At 41.3% G+C, this 16524-nt stretch overlaps 1 long non-coding RNA gene across 9 annotated transcripts in view; it reads left to right on the forward strand.

The window, feature by feature from the left end:
• Positions 1–729: 729 nt before the first annotated feature.
• Positions 730–16524, forward strand: part of LOC135182430 (uncharacterized) — an 87870-nt gene continuing 72075 nt past the window's right edge. For 8 of the 9 annotated variants that reach the window (XR_010305210.1, XR_010305209.1, XR_010305208.1 and 5 more), the window contains exon 1: positions 730–1987. This is a non-coding gene — a long non-coding RNA (uncharacterized LOC135182430). The remainder of the gene's footprint in view (positions 1988–16524) is intronic. The other variant, XR_010305204.1, reaches the window with a different exon arrangement.

A 16524-nucleotide genomic window follows, 5' to 3' on the forward strand; every position in this document is an offset into this window, starting at 1 on the left:
AAATGCAATGTTGACACAAACTAAATTGCTTTAAAGCAAGGCCAGTCATTTTTCATAAAGCAAAAGTCTTGTGTTTCTACAAGTCAACAGTTCCCACTGATGACCTGATTAGGCTGACACAGATAGAGGGATGGAAGAAATTATTCTACTACACTTAAATACAGATATGCTTCTAGTTTTGAGTTTAGGTGAGACAAACAAATATTATTTTGAAATTATTTAAAACAGAAACATTTCAATAAATAGAATATTGTGGATTGAACGAAAAACTGTATCTGGCCATGGGTAAACTGAAAATTCAACTGCCCTTAAAAGCAAAAGTCTGGACTCATAAAATGGAAAAAGCTGTAGTCAAGCTCTAATTTGGAAGGCAGTTCAGCTTGAAGCTATTTTTCTTTTATTTGTCATGAATAATTTTTTCCTAGAGAGAAATCCTTCAGCTCTATATTTCAAAGATAAGTGCCTGTCTTCCAGGGAGGAGAACAGAATCCACATTGCTTATTCAGTTCTCCCCAGACACAAGAGACACTGCTCTTGATGGAGATGGAAGCTAACTCTTGCTGCACCTGTGAGAAAAGCTTCCTTTCAGAACAGAATCTCTCCTCACACAACAAATTACCTCCTCCACTTGCAGAATTAGTCAGGCCTGGAGTCTGGGTGGAGCTCAGAGCAACAGGTGGTAAAGGTGAGTAGCTGTGATAAAAGCACTCCCTCCTCCTCTGACCTTGTTGCTGACAGGTTTGTTTCTTACTCTTCTCACGACCAGGCACCATTTCCCTGCTTTTTAAGCACACTTTCCCGGAGGCCCTCCTGGGATCACTGAAGGACCCAGCTTTGCCTTGTGGCGGTGTGGCGGCAGAACCGGTTTGAACTGGCTGTGTCTGCCACAGACCGCCCGCTCCTCAGAGACCTCTGCAGGCCCTCTGCCGGCCCCTGGGCATGGGGACAGCAGAATCGCTGCTGAAAATGGTGTAATGTTGGAGAAAGGCTGTGGAAAAAAACGAAGGCTGTTACTTCAGCTGTACTTCCAGGGACTATGTGAAAGAAAATAGGCAAAGCTGAGAGGAGAAAGCTGAGTGCAGCCTTGCTCTGTGGTATTGGTTGTGATGAGAGAGCCTGGACTCAATCAGAACACGAAGATGTGGCCCAAAAAAGCTGCTACCGAAGATACTGTAAAGGAAGCTGTGGCAGGAGGATATTCAGTCTGTTACAGGAATGAGGAGATGGGAGAACAGGCAGAAAGAAGGACTTGGGACAGAAGACATCTGAATGGTAAATATATTGTATGTTAGACTTCAACATTGTCTCCCCTAACATCCCACATCAGCAACCTGAAGTGGACAAGAGGTGCACAGTCTACAGATTGCCTTTCAAAGTAGCAAGAACTACATTCACCAAGAAAGAAATTAAGTGAATTCTCACCAAATTCTTCGTTTATCACAAACACGAAAGAGGCTCAGCTGAGTTCCTTTCACAGCCTCCTCAGGTGTCTCTTATCCAGGACATCATTCGTTTCTTGTGAATCTTGGCCTTGTGCTTTTTCTGGTCATTTGGTTTAGCAGGTGGTCATTTATGAAGGAAATCTGGCAAATACAATGTGACCCCATGCAAAGTGATGTGCTCTTTCATCTGATTGGAGAGATAGTGCTCACTTCTTCTTTCATGTGTGCCGAAAGCCCTGCAACATCCATTTATTTGTCAGTATTAAACACGGTTCCATGTTTTTCAGCTGAAGTGTCTGCCTATTTGGGGAATAACAGAGGAAGCATTTGCAGTAATCGCTTCTTTTCACTGTTTATGGGTGCACAAGAAATCTACCACTGTGCACCTTTGCAGAAGGATTTGGACCCTGACAGCCTGACCTCAGTGCTATAGAACCACATCACTGAAAGCTTCTCCAGAAGCGTCCAAAAAAGATTGACTGGGAAGGCCACGGTCTAAGTATTTCTGGTCTGGTGAAGTAGAAGACAGCAGAAGACTGCTCATGGTAGGAAAAATTACTTCATACATATCTATGGTTGTTGCCTTGATTTTTTTTTAAAAATATTAATTATGTTGTTTTATTTTCTATTGCTGCGTGCATTGACTATCAGGTCATCAAGACTTTTTTTGCACATCTTTTATTCTGTGGCAAAAAATAACTGCCCCATTCTCTTCATATCTGTAACAGTTATCATTTGGAAGTCCTTTGCAGTGAGGAGTTGAGAATTTAGTTTGTTCCATGTTTTTTACTGGCTTGTAGAATTATCCTGGAGAAGAAATAGTCATTGTAATTAGTCTAGAACTAATGAAAGAGAAGCTCTGATGAAACATCGATATTTACCATAGTCTGTCTACAGAAGCAAATTTCTTCATTAATTCTTTTTTTCCTTTGAATTCAAATTAATCTGGGGTAGTAAATATTAAATGCTCACCACTTAGAAGGAACGGGATTTGTCACAGAGCAGTGGCACTGTGGCATTTGTGGAGACTTTTCCATCACTAAGGGATAATCAGTTTAATGATGGTGTGAACAGATTGCTAACTGCTGTGGTGTGCTTTCTGGGTTCAGGGGGAGGAGGTTAAAGTCTGGCAATGTCAGCAGGTACCTGGCAAGAAAGCACATTTGGTTTCTATACCAAATGTCATGACATTTTTGTTTTGTCTTCATTTTTCTTATGGGTTCTTCTTCTGAGCAGCAGTTTGGTTGCAAAATGCCATTGTATCAGACTGAAGCTGTTGGTTGTGTACTGTATTGCACTCTGGGTGCAATACAGTACAGACTGAAAGGCTCTCTGCCCACTCAAGGTTTAAACACAGGGTGGCGTTACTGCATTCAACATTTAGAGACACTCACTAGAGTGATTGCTTCGTTCTGTGTCTCCTGCTGTATATAATGTATCTGTGGGTATGTTTTATTTTCAAGAAAGCTGTGTATGAAACCAGTGCAATCAAAATCATTAAACATAATTAACAGTTATGTTTGTAGCATCAGTTTGTCTGATGCTACAAAATTAACAGCTGGTCTCACTTTAGACTGCTAGCTTCAATAAGCCTCAGATAAATAAGTCCTTGGTTGATGTGTTACAGATGAGTACAGATCATCTTGCCCTACCACTTTCTGAGTAAAGACAAACCTAAGTTCCCAATGGCTTGCCATCTGCCCTAGACACATTCTCAGAAGCTTGTCAGCACTGCAGAAATTACTGTACTTGTGAAGTGCAGAAGGGTTTCATAGACCAAGGATTATTTATATTAGGTTTCCACTGGTTTAAAAGATATCATGGAGACTTGTACTTTAAAACACCTCTGACAAAAACATGTGGCTAGTAATTATTTATGTTGAGAGCAGAACTAATTCTGCAGAAACTGGGAGGAAAGTGTGAGGACTTGGTGCTAAAGACAGTGAATTTTAGGTGTTAAATTGTCAAAACCAGTTATTTGAAGGGGCAATTCCCATTGTGTGTTTCTGTCCTATTGTCTGAATTGCCAGCATTTACACAAGTTTTATTCAATCTTCAAAACTGATTCTACATTAGCCAGTCAAAGGTTATTGAAGGGCAGTTACATCCTGCCACACATAATGAGTGTCTTTGTGCTTCTAAATAGTAAAATGCTACCAAGTAGTTTTCCAGTTTTCTAGGTGGATCTCCTGAAAAAATTATGGAGAAGGCAAAGAACCAAAAAGAGGAAAGTGCAGGTGAATTTCACATCATATGAGATCAGAAAATAGAGCAACAGTGCTGAGCATGTAGGAATGTGATTTTAGAAGAGGTTTTACCTTCTCATAGACAGGAAGTGATGTGTGCAAATGTGCTCTCTTTGTATGAATAGATGCCCTAAAAATGAGATACGATGTGGGAGTAGTGAGGGATGGATCCATGGACATATCCTCAGATGCAGGTTCACAGCTTGACATTTTCAGCTATGTGTAACATAGTTTTTATTGTGTGTCATATTGAATGTGGATAGATACTGTACTGTTGGGATTAGGGAAGCTCAGTGGGGCTTCATATCAGACATTGCCTCTGTTTCTCCCAACAACAGTGTAGCCATTAACCAGTTCCAGTGGCAGAGGTTTTAAAGAAGTCTGGGCACTTCACTAGGGAAACAATGAGGCATCAGCTGGAAAATGGGAAGGATGATGGGGGATTTCAACTGAATGCATTATCTTTTCTTTTAAATTTATGGTATGTAAGAGACTTACTAGAATATGCAATTAACCTTGAGTTTCTAAAATTGTGATGTATTTCTTTCTTTGGAACATGGTTCCAAATTAACTGGTAGCACAATTTCAGAAGTGTCCTTGAGGTATTTAATATATATTAATTTAACAGGTGATTTTATGTACAGGTGGAGAGCCATATAAATACCCAGACTTAGTTATAAATATTAGATTGGTAAGGACACTTAAAATAAGAGTGAAATATAGGTGGGCATCGATTCCCAGGTCACCTAATTAAGTGGCATCCTTGCTTAGTAATTTTTATTGTGCTAAACAAGGAATGTGTATACTAATTAATATGACTAATAGTTATGTTCAATCTAATTATAGCACTGCCAGGAGGCACTATAATAGTTAAGGGTCTGTCAATGTTTTCACTACAAAATCATGGTCTTTCTGCTATACATCTGAGTTATGATATTGTAAGGCAGCAGCCTTACAATGTGGTAGAAGATTTCACCCTGCATGAATCATCTTGATTTGAATTCTGTTTGTTTACTTGAAAGGAATCTTTTTCATAGTGTTTGAAACAGAAGGTTCAAAGCAAAAATACTATTTATTGGTTTTGAAAGACATGCAAGCAAACTTCAAATGTTTACATTGCAACTTGTTCCATTTGCATAGATACCAATATTTGGTCATTTGAGTGGAATGTCCTACATTAGCAAAATTGAACAGGAAATCCAGCAGGAGCAAGATCTGGGAGAACTTTAGGCTCAGTACTTCTGAGATGGTTCAGATGGGAATAAATTAGAGAATTAACTCTTTGTTTTAGACACACAGAAGACAATGATTTTGTTTTTCCTTGGGCAAAAATGGGAGCAAGGACTGGGAAACACACCTGGGGCTCATAAACCCTGTGGAGCAGCAGGGCTTCTAAGTGCTATGCACAAGATGAGATGTCTTAAAACTGAATTCATCAACAGATTAGTAGCATCATGTCATGTCCTGAATGTAGAAGCTCATCACTGAAACAAACTTTTTATCATAAACTTTTTGAGGACTCTAAAAATTGAACAAAATTAGAGTTGGTGAAGAATGGAAAATATTAATCCAGAGCAGTGGATAATAGCCTTTTTCACAGTATCACAGTAGCAACAAGGTTGGAAAAGACCTCACAGTTCATCAAGTCCAACCCTTTACCACAATTCTCAAGGCTAGACCATGGCACCAAGTGCCATGTCCAATCTTGCCTTGAACAGCCCCAGGGATGGCTACTCCACCACCTCCCTGGGCAGCCCATTCCAGTAGGCAATGACTCTCTCAGTGAAGAACTTTCTCCTCACCTCAAGCCTAAAAAATTGATTTTAACAGGCGGTGGCTCGCCTCGCGGCGGACCGCCAGCGTTAAAATAATGACTGTGGTATGTCTAAAAGAGAAATCTCTTTTAGACTATTGCCACAGAAACATTGAAAAAAAATATTTCAGATACAGAAAGCCCCACACAACTATACCATGTCTTCTCAGAGAGGAATATGAGAAGCTGAGTTTCTTCTAGCTGGATTGTGTGAATTTTGATATGGTGAAACTGCAGGACAGATTGGAAAAATCTTTAAAATAATCGAAATCTGCATTGCTTGGTGTATCTGTGGCAGAGCTGTGTTTTCTTTCTAACAAGAGTAGTTATTGTAGCTGTAGTGGATGACAGAAAGGATGATTGTCAGGTATGATCTGGTGTGCTTCAGTACTGCTTGTGTGGAAAACTGCAAGATAACACCATTTGAAATGAACAACGTCTCTGTAAATACCGTGGGACTCATTAAGAGTCATGTCTTGGCAATTAGCAGTTTCGAAGTGGCAATGGTGAGTGAGAATGCTTCACAGGATGAAACATCCATAGGACATTTCATGAGCTGCCAGAGCAAGAGAGGTAGCAGTGCTTTCCTCTAGACTGAGATTCACAGCTTAGCGTGATCAGAAGATTAGTAGAGGAATTTGCTTTTTGTCCTCAGAATGAACACCTGGAGCATCATCATGCCAGAATCCAACCTATGGCAAAGGGGGCCAATTCACTTGTCCCTCTCAAGGCGCACTCCTAAGTGCCAGTCTGCCTTTTATCTCTTCTCTTAGAGGTCCAGATTCAGGACTGCCTGCTGGTTTTCCACAGACACCCAACACAACTCATAAGTTCCCAGCTCTTATTTTGACAGACTGCAGCAATCTGGTCATAATATCTCTGAATATGGAGGTGTTTAAAGGCAACATATATTCTAATTTTAATGTGCCTGTGTCTGGCTTAGATTGATCTATAGATTTAAGTGGCTTTTCAAGGATAGGAAAAGTCTTGCTCCACTGTGTCTCAGAAGAAAAAAACAGCCATTGGAAACCCTGCTTGTATCTTTCAAAGAGATTATTCTAATGGTTTCAAATGAGAGGCTTAGGAATTTGAGAGGTAGATGTTTTTGCAGCCTGTCTTACTGCCAGTCACACCTGAATTTCATTTGATGTGCCTCACAATTAAGTATAATAGAGCTGTAAGAATGTAGGTCAGTGGTCTCCTTATTCTAAGTATGATTTGTTTTCAAGGGGAAAAAAAAGGCAAATCATACCAAACTTTAAAGGAACTGGGTGAGAACAAAGAGCAGAAAAATCACTTCAAAACAAACTTTTAATGAAGCTTTATACTACACACTTAAAGAACAGGTTTCCTGAATTAGCCATATGTGCAGCCACTTGATCCTGAGATTCTCCTGATTATCATGCCTTTGCTTTATGCCTCTGTTCAGCATACTAAAAGTTGGCTGTAAAAACAGATCCCCAGACTGAGTTAGGAACCCAGTGGCTGCAGAGTTTTACTTTCTTAAACAGCGTGTTTCTGCAGACCTTACAGTCCAGCTTTTAGAATAATTCCACTTCAGCTGCATGCCCATCTGCATGACTTAATGTCCCTTTAAAATCCTCACACTCTGGCACAACTGTTCCAAGATTCATCTGCAGTGTGATACAAGCAGAAGGGTTTCCCCTGTCTCCTGGAGCATGTGAATGTGAGATCAGCACTCAGTTCCCCAGGGCAGCTGCTTGTCACACATGCACCTGAATCAGCAGAAATTGCTTGGCTTATGAGGCATTGAATTTAAAATTCAGTTTCTTACTTTAAGACCAGGATTACCCTGGAGGTGCACAACTGATTATTTTTCATTTACAGCAGCACAGGCCAACACAGAAAGGCCAGCATGAAAGTGCTAAACATTAAAGTTTAAGATATTGAAGCCCATATTAAGGCTCTGTTATGCAAGACAGGGCACAGAACAAAAAGTGCTTTCCTGTGAAAAACACTGTAGTTAAGAGTAACAGAAGATGCCTGTACCAAATAGGAGAGGGGGTTGGAGGTAGCAATGAGATGAGTTACTTCAATAAACAGCAGCCACAGCACACCAGCTGCCTAACATCATAGAATCAGTCAGGCTTGGAAGGGACCACAAGGATCATCTAGTTCCAACCTGCCTGCTATGGGCAGGGACACCCTACCCTAGATCAGGCTGGCCAGAGCCTCATCCAACCTGGCCTTAAACACCTCCAGGGAGGGGGCCTCAACCATGTCCCTGGGCAATCCATTCCAGGCTCTTACCACTCTCATGCTGTAGAACTTCCTCCTCATGTCCAGTCTAAAGCTACCCATCTCCAGCTTTGCTCCATTCCCCCTAGTCCTGTCACTACCTGCTATCCTAAAAAGTCCCTCCCCAGCATCATAGCAGAAACAATTTTGTGTGGCTTCAGAGCAACTTACAACCATTTGCTTCATCCAAAAGCCATGGTTTCACATCTTAATTGCTGCTTGGTCAGTTTTTTAGTACAAGGTACAGCAAGGTACTGATTGTAGAAGCTGACCTGAATAAATCTTTCTGGTGCCTGTCTTGATGCTGGAGCACATATGAAACATGAATAAGCACTTTGCCTATGCCTGCATTAAAACAAGGAGGAAAATATATGTGCACCTGATAGGAAATAATGTTCAGATACCTGATTACTGACTGATTGTACCTGAGACTGATTGGCACTGAGATGGATTAATTGATTTTCCTGTGTTTGGTAGGAGCAAGGTCTGTCATAGAGATTCTTAGCACCTTACAAACATGAATCATTTGCCCTCTTGCTGTCAGGTGGTAATTTTGCTTTATATACAGATGGAAAAAAAACAGCAACCAAAGATGATGAGTCTTTGCCCCAAGTGAAGCATTCTTCCAAAAGTGGAAGTGAGTTACCACTGCATCGCAGCATGTGGATGCCATAGAGAGCCTTGTGCCTCAGTGGGCCTGAGAATTTTGATTACGTCTTGTCTTTCTGGGATACAGATGACAGATTAGACTGAGACGCCTGTACAGCTGAATAGATATAGTTCCTGTAAATGCTGTCTCCTTTACCATAGGAGTGGAGCCTACATCTACTTTCCTAATTAACAGCAGTCACTGATGAAGTATTATGAATCTGAGAAGACTGTGACATTTACTTAGCCTTGACAGATTTGGGCAAATGCACAATCAAGATGGAAAACAGATGTTTCTCTCACCCAAAACATTTTCTTTCATTTTCTCTTTTAACTGTGAAAGCAAGATTAAAATAAATGGCCTGATAAGGGCCTTAGAGCACTGAAGACCAGCTCTTCTGGACAGCAGAGGTCACCTTCTTCATTGGTTAGAACCAATGCAAATTATCAACAAGATCAAATCTGATGCATCCTTTAAGAGTCTTATGTCTCTGCCTTGCTTTGCCACTCCTTCCTTTTTGGGCTGAGGTATTAATAAAAAAAAAAAAATGACAAGTTAGAAATCAATGTCAAATATAAGAAGTGTTTATTACCCATGTGAAACCTAATACTGCATTTCCTGCCATGGCAGCAGCTGATTGATGAGGCTGACATGTTGGAACATTCTCTTGTTTTGACAAGTTTGATAGAGCCTTTGACTTGATATTTTTTTCCTGATGCATAAAAAGGAAGCAGGTGTGGTAAGCTTAATAGATAGAGTCTTGGGATTTTGGTGGGGATTTTTTGGTATAGCTGCTGTCTGCTGAGAATTTCTGACTGTTGGAAACAAAACATTTTGAAATCAAGTAGCAAGTTCTCTCTCCAGCATCCCTGGAGATAGCTTTGTGCACACTCTCTTCTGTACCATAATTTCCTGCCCTTCCATACCAATGGCATATATTCTTCTGTCAGCCAGTATATAGTGGTGAAATTAATTGTTGTCTTAGTACCTTTATGATCCTTCAGTTTTCTTGCAAATATTAACCAAGGACACTTCCTCATTCCTTAGTGTGCCATCATATTGCCTTCTCTTATAGCCTGTCTCTCCAAGGGCAGAGTGCTTCATTGAGGATATTAGTGTCAGTAAAAATCAAATTGTGAGCACATTTGCTCCTGCTGTTCCTGGAGTTCACCCATTCAAAGGGCTTGGGCACGTGTATAGCTGACATTAACTAATTTGTATTTTCTCTGCTTTACCATAATAGATCAGAGGCAAAATCTGCACTTGTAGTTCTGCGTCACTGGTACACTCATCTCCCAGTCAGGGCTAAGGAAGGATTTTGCCAGCTCTGCTGATGGGCTTGCAGATAATGAGCCCATTTCCTCTGTAAGCTTGGAGGGAGGTAGGGGCCAGGCACTGTGGAAGGGATCAAAGATCGTGGCTGAGAGGGCATGGGGGAGGGCCATAGAGAGCAGCCAATCGTGGAGGCATGGACAGAGATGCATCTTGTACCTCTGTTGTGTTTTGATTGTTATAAAAGGCAGGAGAAGCTCAATTTTTTTTGTATTTTGGTTGTGGAAATGTCTGCTTTGGGATCTCATTCGCTCCAGCTACAGGAAGTCAGGATTGTCATCAACTATCTCGAGATCAGAACTTTGGCTACTGGGTTGATATCTTTGGGATTTTGCTGTAAATGTGTTATAGTGACATCAAGCTGCATGGTTGGAAAATGAAAATCACTCTTCCTAAACCATGACAAGCTGCTTTGAAATGACTGCTCCCACAAGACTTAGGGCCACAAAGCCTGTTTGGGTTCAACAGTGCCTTTAGGAAACATCTATATTTGTGAAATGCCTTATTGGCAGCATTACTGAAGACTTTTCTAGCTTTCTTTGGTGTTCAAACTGGCCACAGCTACATCCTACATAAGCACCTCGATGAAGACCTACATTCAGTCTTGCTCTGCCTGACTTTGGAAATAGATAATTTCAGGGCTTATGGCAGGTGCTATAAAATGAGGAGGAGCCCTGAAATTGAACTAAGTTAGTTCATAATAGTTTAGTGAATTAGAGATTTCTACAAAGACCTAGAATTTTTGTCTGGTTTTGTTTGGACAGTTAAAGATAAAACTTATTCAGAGGAGGTGTCTTCACTGATTTTAAAAAAATCTAAATATATTGGTAATATCAGATGTATCATTAACTTTTGACATTTGCATCTAAAGGAAGTAATACTTTTTACCCTGAGACAAATCAATTATTTTATCATGTTCAAACTCTGCCAGTAATAGAGTATCTGTCATGACTGTGAATTTATGAAGGACCTGTAGATTTTGTTTGTCAGTAATAACTCCTCTGGACTCTAAAAAACATACATTCTTCAAATGCATGCAGCCCATCACAGCTGGCTGTATGCTTCCTGCCACAACATCAGAGTCCAGAAGCCTCACTGACACTCACTCTTAATTAAAAAAAAGAAAGGGGGAGGAGGGCAGCAAATGAGACGAGTATTATTGAGATAATGCCAGAGATGTCTGGTCTGTGAGCTTGAGTGTCTAGCTAGAGGTGTACACCATACAATCTACAGAGGGGAAGCCATGGGCAGCTGCTGGAGATAATTCAGCCTGTGAAGGAAAGAGCAGTTTAGCAGGGCTGGAAAGGGATGATGAGACTTCTGGAGAATGTTACAAAGTTGGGTCACTTAAAGCGACCTAAGTGTCTACTGGAAGCACTAGCCTCAGCTTGACTCTTGCCACATCTTGCATAAGAATTTTAAATGGCTTGAGTTTGCATGTGAGGTACTTGCTTCTCCACTTTAATGACTTGTAGGCACTAAAACTTGCTCATGGGATTCAAACTCAAACATGAATTTCTAGGAAGGCCAGAAATTTAGATGGTACAGCCTGGCTTTCTGGCTTGCCTGGCACATCCAGGTGCTGAATTATGATTTTTTTGTTTGTTTTGTTCATTTAAGAAATGAGTATGTTTAATGTTAGCAACTTGCAGTTTTCTCAAGAGTTAATTTTTCTGCCCTAATTTTCCCTTGAGTTTTTAGCAAGTTATCTTAATCACATGCTATAAAGTAATTAAAAAATATAGGTCTTTAGATCCTTTCCTCAAAATGGCTCAGAAGGGAGTATGTGGGTCAGGGGAATGTTGGCACTGGAGCCTCATCAGACTGTGACAAGATAAATTATTCCACCATTTGCGAGAGCAGAATATAATGAGGTTCAACATAGTGAAAACTGAATCTCATTCTGTGACTGAAATTTTGCATATAAGGGTGGTTTTGAGACATCCCCAGGAGGTGTTTGTGCAGCTGTTTAATACTAGGAGTATTCCTTATAAATGCTTAAACAGTCAGACTTGCGGAAGTGTCTGACACAGTTGTGCCTTTTTTTTTTTTTGAGTTGGGGTTGTTCAGCTTGGAAAAGAAAAGCTTCCAGGGACACCTTATAGCAGCTTTTCAGTACCTGAAGTTGATCTACAAGAAAGCTGGAGATGAACTGTTTCCAAGGGCTTGTAGCACCTAGGACAAAGGGCAATGGCTTTAAAGTAGAAAAGGGTAGATTTAGATTGGACATAGGGAGGAAGCTCTTCACTATGAGGGTGGTAGAACATTTGAACAGGTTGCCCAGGGAGATGGTGGAGGCTTCATCCCTGGAAAGATTCAGGGTCAGGCTTGATAGGGGTCTGAGCAACCTTATCTAATTGGGGATGTCCATGATGACTGCAGGGAGGTTGGACTAGGTGACCTGTAGAGGTCACTTCCAACATAGCGTATTCTATGATTCTAAGATTCTTGTCTTGCAAATGTTCAGGAACTAATAAACCTGGACAACCCCCCCCAAAAAAAAACCTCAAAGCAAAGAAGAACAACAAGAAAAAAAAAATCCCACAAAACAACCCTCCTCCCCCCCAAAAAAACCAAACAACAAAAAAAAACCTCCCAAACCCCACCAAACTCAAAAAAAACCCAACCCCAAAACCACCAACAAAGAACCCCCCAAACCAACCAACCAAACAAAAAAAAATCCAAACAAACCCACAAACAAAAAAATTCCAACACAGTGATTTAGTCGGAATAACCCAGAGCCCCTTGACTGAGCGGTAGGGACTCAAATTAGTGTCTTGGCTCTTTGAGAGTGGAGGCTCTGGGCAGAAACACAACTCTAGCAGAAGTGCCTTTCCCGCCGTCAGAACTGATAAATTGGGATGAAACATGACAGGTGAGCAGTAATTTCTGTATGTAGCAACAGTCCAGAATCTGACTGAAAACATTTCAGTTCACTGCTGGGAAATGTTTGTTAGAAGGAGGAGCACGAATGGTTTCGGCACCCACATACGTGCACAGTGTTTCGTTACCTGTTCTGCCCGCTTTTGAGAGCAGTAGTTTGTCTTCTGCTGCCGGGAGAAATCTCTTTCTGAAAGCGGAGAGCAGATGCTGAAGTGTAGTTAGCAAAACACATCAAAACCACGTCTGAATTTAAAGACGCTAACTGCTGGGGGTTGAGCAGAGCGGAGACGGCATAAAGCCGTGCGGCAGCATCGCGGCTGCAGAGCGCCGGTTATCCTGTGAGCACATCACTAGAGGGCAGCCGGCGCCGCGCAGCGCGGGCACGCCGCTGGGCAGCAGAGCTGGGGCCATCCGGACTGGCCGGGCGGCGTGTGCCTCTAGCAGCACATGCTGCTACCACGCTGCCCCTGTGCCCGTCCTGCCACAGTCCGGCCGCGGGCAGGAACACCCATTACTGCTGGTCCTTCCCCCTGTAATGGGTGGGGGTGGGAAGGAGCTGTGACAGGCAGAGGTAAACGGAACATTCAAATTTGGTGTAGACTTAACAGATGCTCAAGAAACATCCCACTGTGGACTGGGGATGTGACTAAGGTCACATGTGACTCATCATCGTCCCTGGAGGAAAACTCATGTAGAAGCAATAGCCATTTTTGTTGGGAAGAAAGCCAGGTCCGTTTGCCTGGTTGACATTTTTCTGTTCACACCAGATCTGGTTGGCAAACATGTAAATGTGTGATAGGTTATCTCTCTCCCCAAACCAGGACACCACACTCAGAAAAACTGCAAGATTGGTGAAGCTCTGGTAGCTGTAGGTTTTGTGCTCGGCTATGAGAGGCAAGGATGACTTCAGCTCCTTGAGTCGTGGGAAATGCCTCATGTGTGAAACTCCGTTACTCAGACTGTGCTTACAGTGGGAAAGGTCATGAACTTGATGCCCATGGAGTATCTGGGGATTTTTGCAAGGGGAAAAAGTAGAAGTTCACTGTAATACTAGTAATGTGCATAATATTTTTTCTGTTTCACAATTTTGAGTATTGCCTTGATTTTCCATCATGGTGGCAAGATGATCCAGAAGCTGAGTTAAGAGATCCTAAGGAATCCCACACTGTGCATCCTGCAGCAGATGAGACAGTGGGGGGTGCTGTGAACTGTCTCATGAAGTAAAGAGCACTTTGCTTGCGCCCCTGACACTGTCACACCATCAGCTTGTGCCAAAGCAGAGGTTCTTACACTACTCTGCCAGCCCCCCGCATAGCAACTGAAGGATGTTTTCAGGATGCCTGAAAAAATAACACCTAGGCTTAATTGTAGCTTGTCTAAAAACTGCCCCTAAAACATCATTCCTGTGTAGCATGAGAAGAGATTCTCAGTGCTGCTCTCTTCACTCCATTCTCCATCAATTTTTAGCTGCAGTAATCTCTAAACAACTTGTCGATGCTGGCACTGAGAGTATTTAAAGTACTCTCTATACATTAAAAAAAAAGATCTTTTCTCTCTACAACCTGGGTACCAACTTGTGAGGGTGTGCCTGGGAAGCTGCTATTCTCTGTCCTACATCTCTACTCTTTCCAGTGATGTTACATAAAAAAATCTAAGAAATAGCATCTACATGATGCATTGAATTTGCCTACCTTGAAAACTCCTTCCAAATACTTATCAAATGAGTAATAACATTTCAAAACCTTCAGCAATTCCAGAAATGTTAATTCAGGTTGTAATAGAGCTGCAGAGCTCTGGATTAGTGGCTTCCACAGGCAGTGCATTTGCAGTTGGACTGTAAAACTATATCCAATATGGCTCTCCACCAGAGCAAAGAACAGTCAAACAGATGATGTGCAGCACTTTAAACAAAAAGGGGAAAAAGAGAAAGTTCATCCAGCCAGTACAGCTGCTTTTGTGCTGCAGATTTGTAGTTCTCTGGGAAGGAGCATAGCTGGTCAAACTATAATTAAAACTAAAATGCAGTGTTTTGTTCAGATAAATTAAACACTTCAGAAAATAAACATTTGTCAAACTCTCCTGTGCAGATGCCTTTTTTTTTCCCCAAAAATTTTTTAGTTAATTAGTGCTTTTTTTTTTTTTTCAGATAGCCAAGCTTTCTTCCTAGGTGAGATGCTGAACAAGAGTTACTGGCCTCTGAAGAGCATAGGCTGATGACTATGTTATCTGATCCACAATATTTCATGTGTTGAGGCTGTTGCAAATTACCATTTTCCATATAAACAAACCAGAAGCTGTTCCTTTGCCTGAGTGACTGGACTGTGTTATTACATTGCTTTGTCTTATGGCAGAGAAGTAATTTAGTGGGTTGGCTATTGGGTAAATGCACAGTACAGTGACTTGAGCAACAAAGGTGAGAAAGAGCCACCTAAATGGGATGATGTTTAATAAAACCAGTCTCTCTTCATGGGGACTGGTCTCAGTGAAGAAGTTCTCAGCTTTTTCCATGACATTTGATTTCTTAAAAAATAATTCTAGTAGCTCAGTAAGTGCTGAGAAAAGAAGAAAATGTCAGCATAAAATCTCTAGGAAGATAAGTGAAAATATTTAATGATTCTGGGATGCTTGTCATGCTCATCCAATTGAGACTTTGTGCTAGTTACCCCTAGCCAAGCACATAGACAGTCTGTTCGGGATCAGAGCCGGTAGTATGAAGAGAATCTATACACCAAGAATGTGGAGATATTTCCAGTACAGATTGTGCTTGGGACAAGAGGCAACTCTGACAGTAGGCTTCAAGAGGCCAGTGACTGAGAATAAAGTGAGATTCTAGGGGTTTTGTTAGTTAAACATAACTGAGAGTAACACAATGATTTCCTTCATCATTTTACTTGCAGAAATGAAGCATGTTGAATTGCTTCCAGGTACCAGATGGTAAGGATCCCACTTTCACATCAGCTAGATCTGAGACTGGCTGTAAGGCAGCTTTTGCTTTGTGTTGTAGGATCTGCTGCAAGACTTCTCAGAGAGAGAAAAGAAAATATTGAAATTAAAGGACTGGTAAAGAATTTGCAGTAATTTTGGATGGTAAGGTGGGTCATGCCTCAGTGGGGTGTTCCAGTACATCTCTGCCCAGGAAAACTCTGTTATCTATTTCCACACTTGCCAATTTGGAGATATGAATTGATAGAGCCTTGTCGTAACTTTCTGTCATTTGTGTGGTGGGTTTGTGGTGGTGTTTTGGTTGGTTTGTTTGTATAATGTGGCTGTTGACAAAAAGGTTTTCTTCATAGACATGTTTCAAAGTAAGATAGGAACTTATAAGGATTTCCTGTCTTTCACCAGGACAGTCACTTCCAGCTGATGGTCCTTCCACTATTAATGACTCACCTAAGTAAGCCATCCCAGTCAGTTCAGTTAGAGCTCTCAGGAGAAATAAAAATAGTATCTTTTAAACTTTCTGCTCATCTCTACAAAGTGTTTGAAGTCATTATTTGAGCCATTACAAAGTAAACTCTGTTGATTGTGTTGTGCTTTGCATATTTGACTTTCACTGGTCAAGGCCAATGAGAGGATTTCCTAGTAAAAACTCTGGTTGCTGACCAGCCAAGCTTTGCTTGACAGTTGGTTTGTCCAAGAGGTGTTTGCAGTTTGAGATCTGCAGTTCTCTTAACTGCACTTCAGCCATGGTTCTGCAAGCCTGAAGGTAGTAAAGCAACTGGCAGTATTCTAGGGATGATGGCAAAGTGTTTGTGATTTTAAATGGCAAAATGCAGAACGTGCCTATGGCTTTATGAAGATACTGAAGGAATAAATAAATTAATTGGACCACCTGGTACTCACAACTTTCTGTGTGGTCTTAGCCAGCAGTTCACAGGACATTAAAACATGGCAATGTTG

This window comes from Pogoniulus pusillus, chromosome 16 (assembly GCF_015220805.1).
Source record: "Pogoniulus pusillus isolate bPogPus1 chromosome 16, bPogPus1.pri, whole genome shotgun sequence".
Classification (NCBI taxonomy): Eukaryota; Metazoa; Chordata; class Aves; order Piciformes; family Lybiidae; genus Pogoniulus; species Pogoniulus pusillus.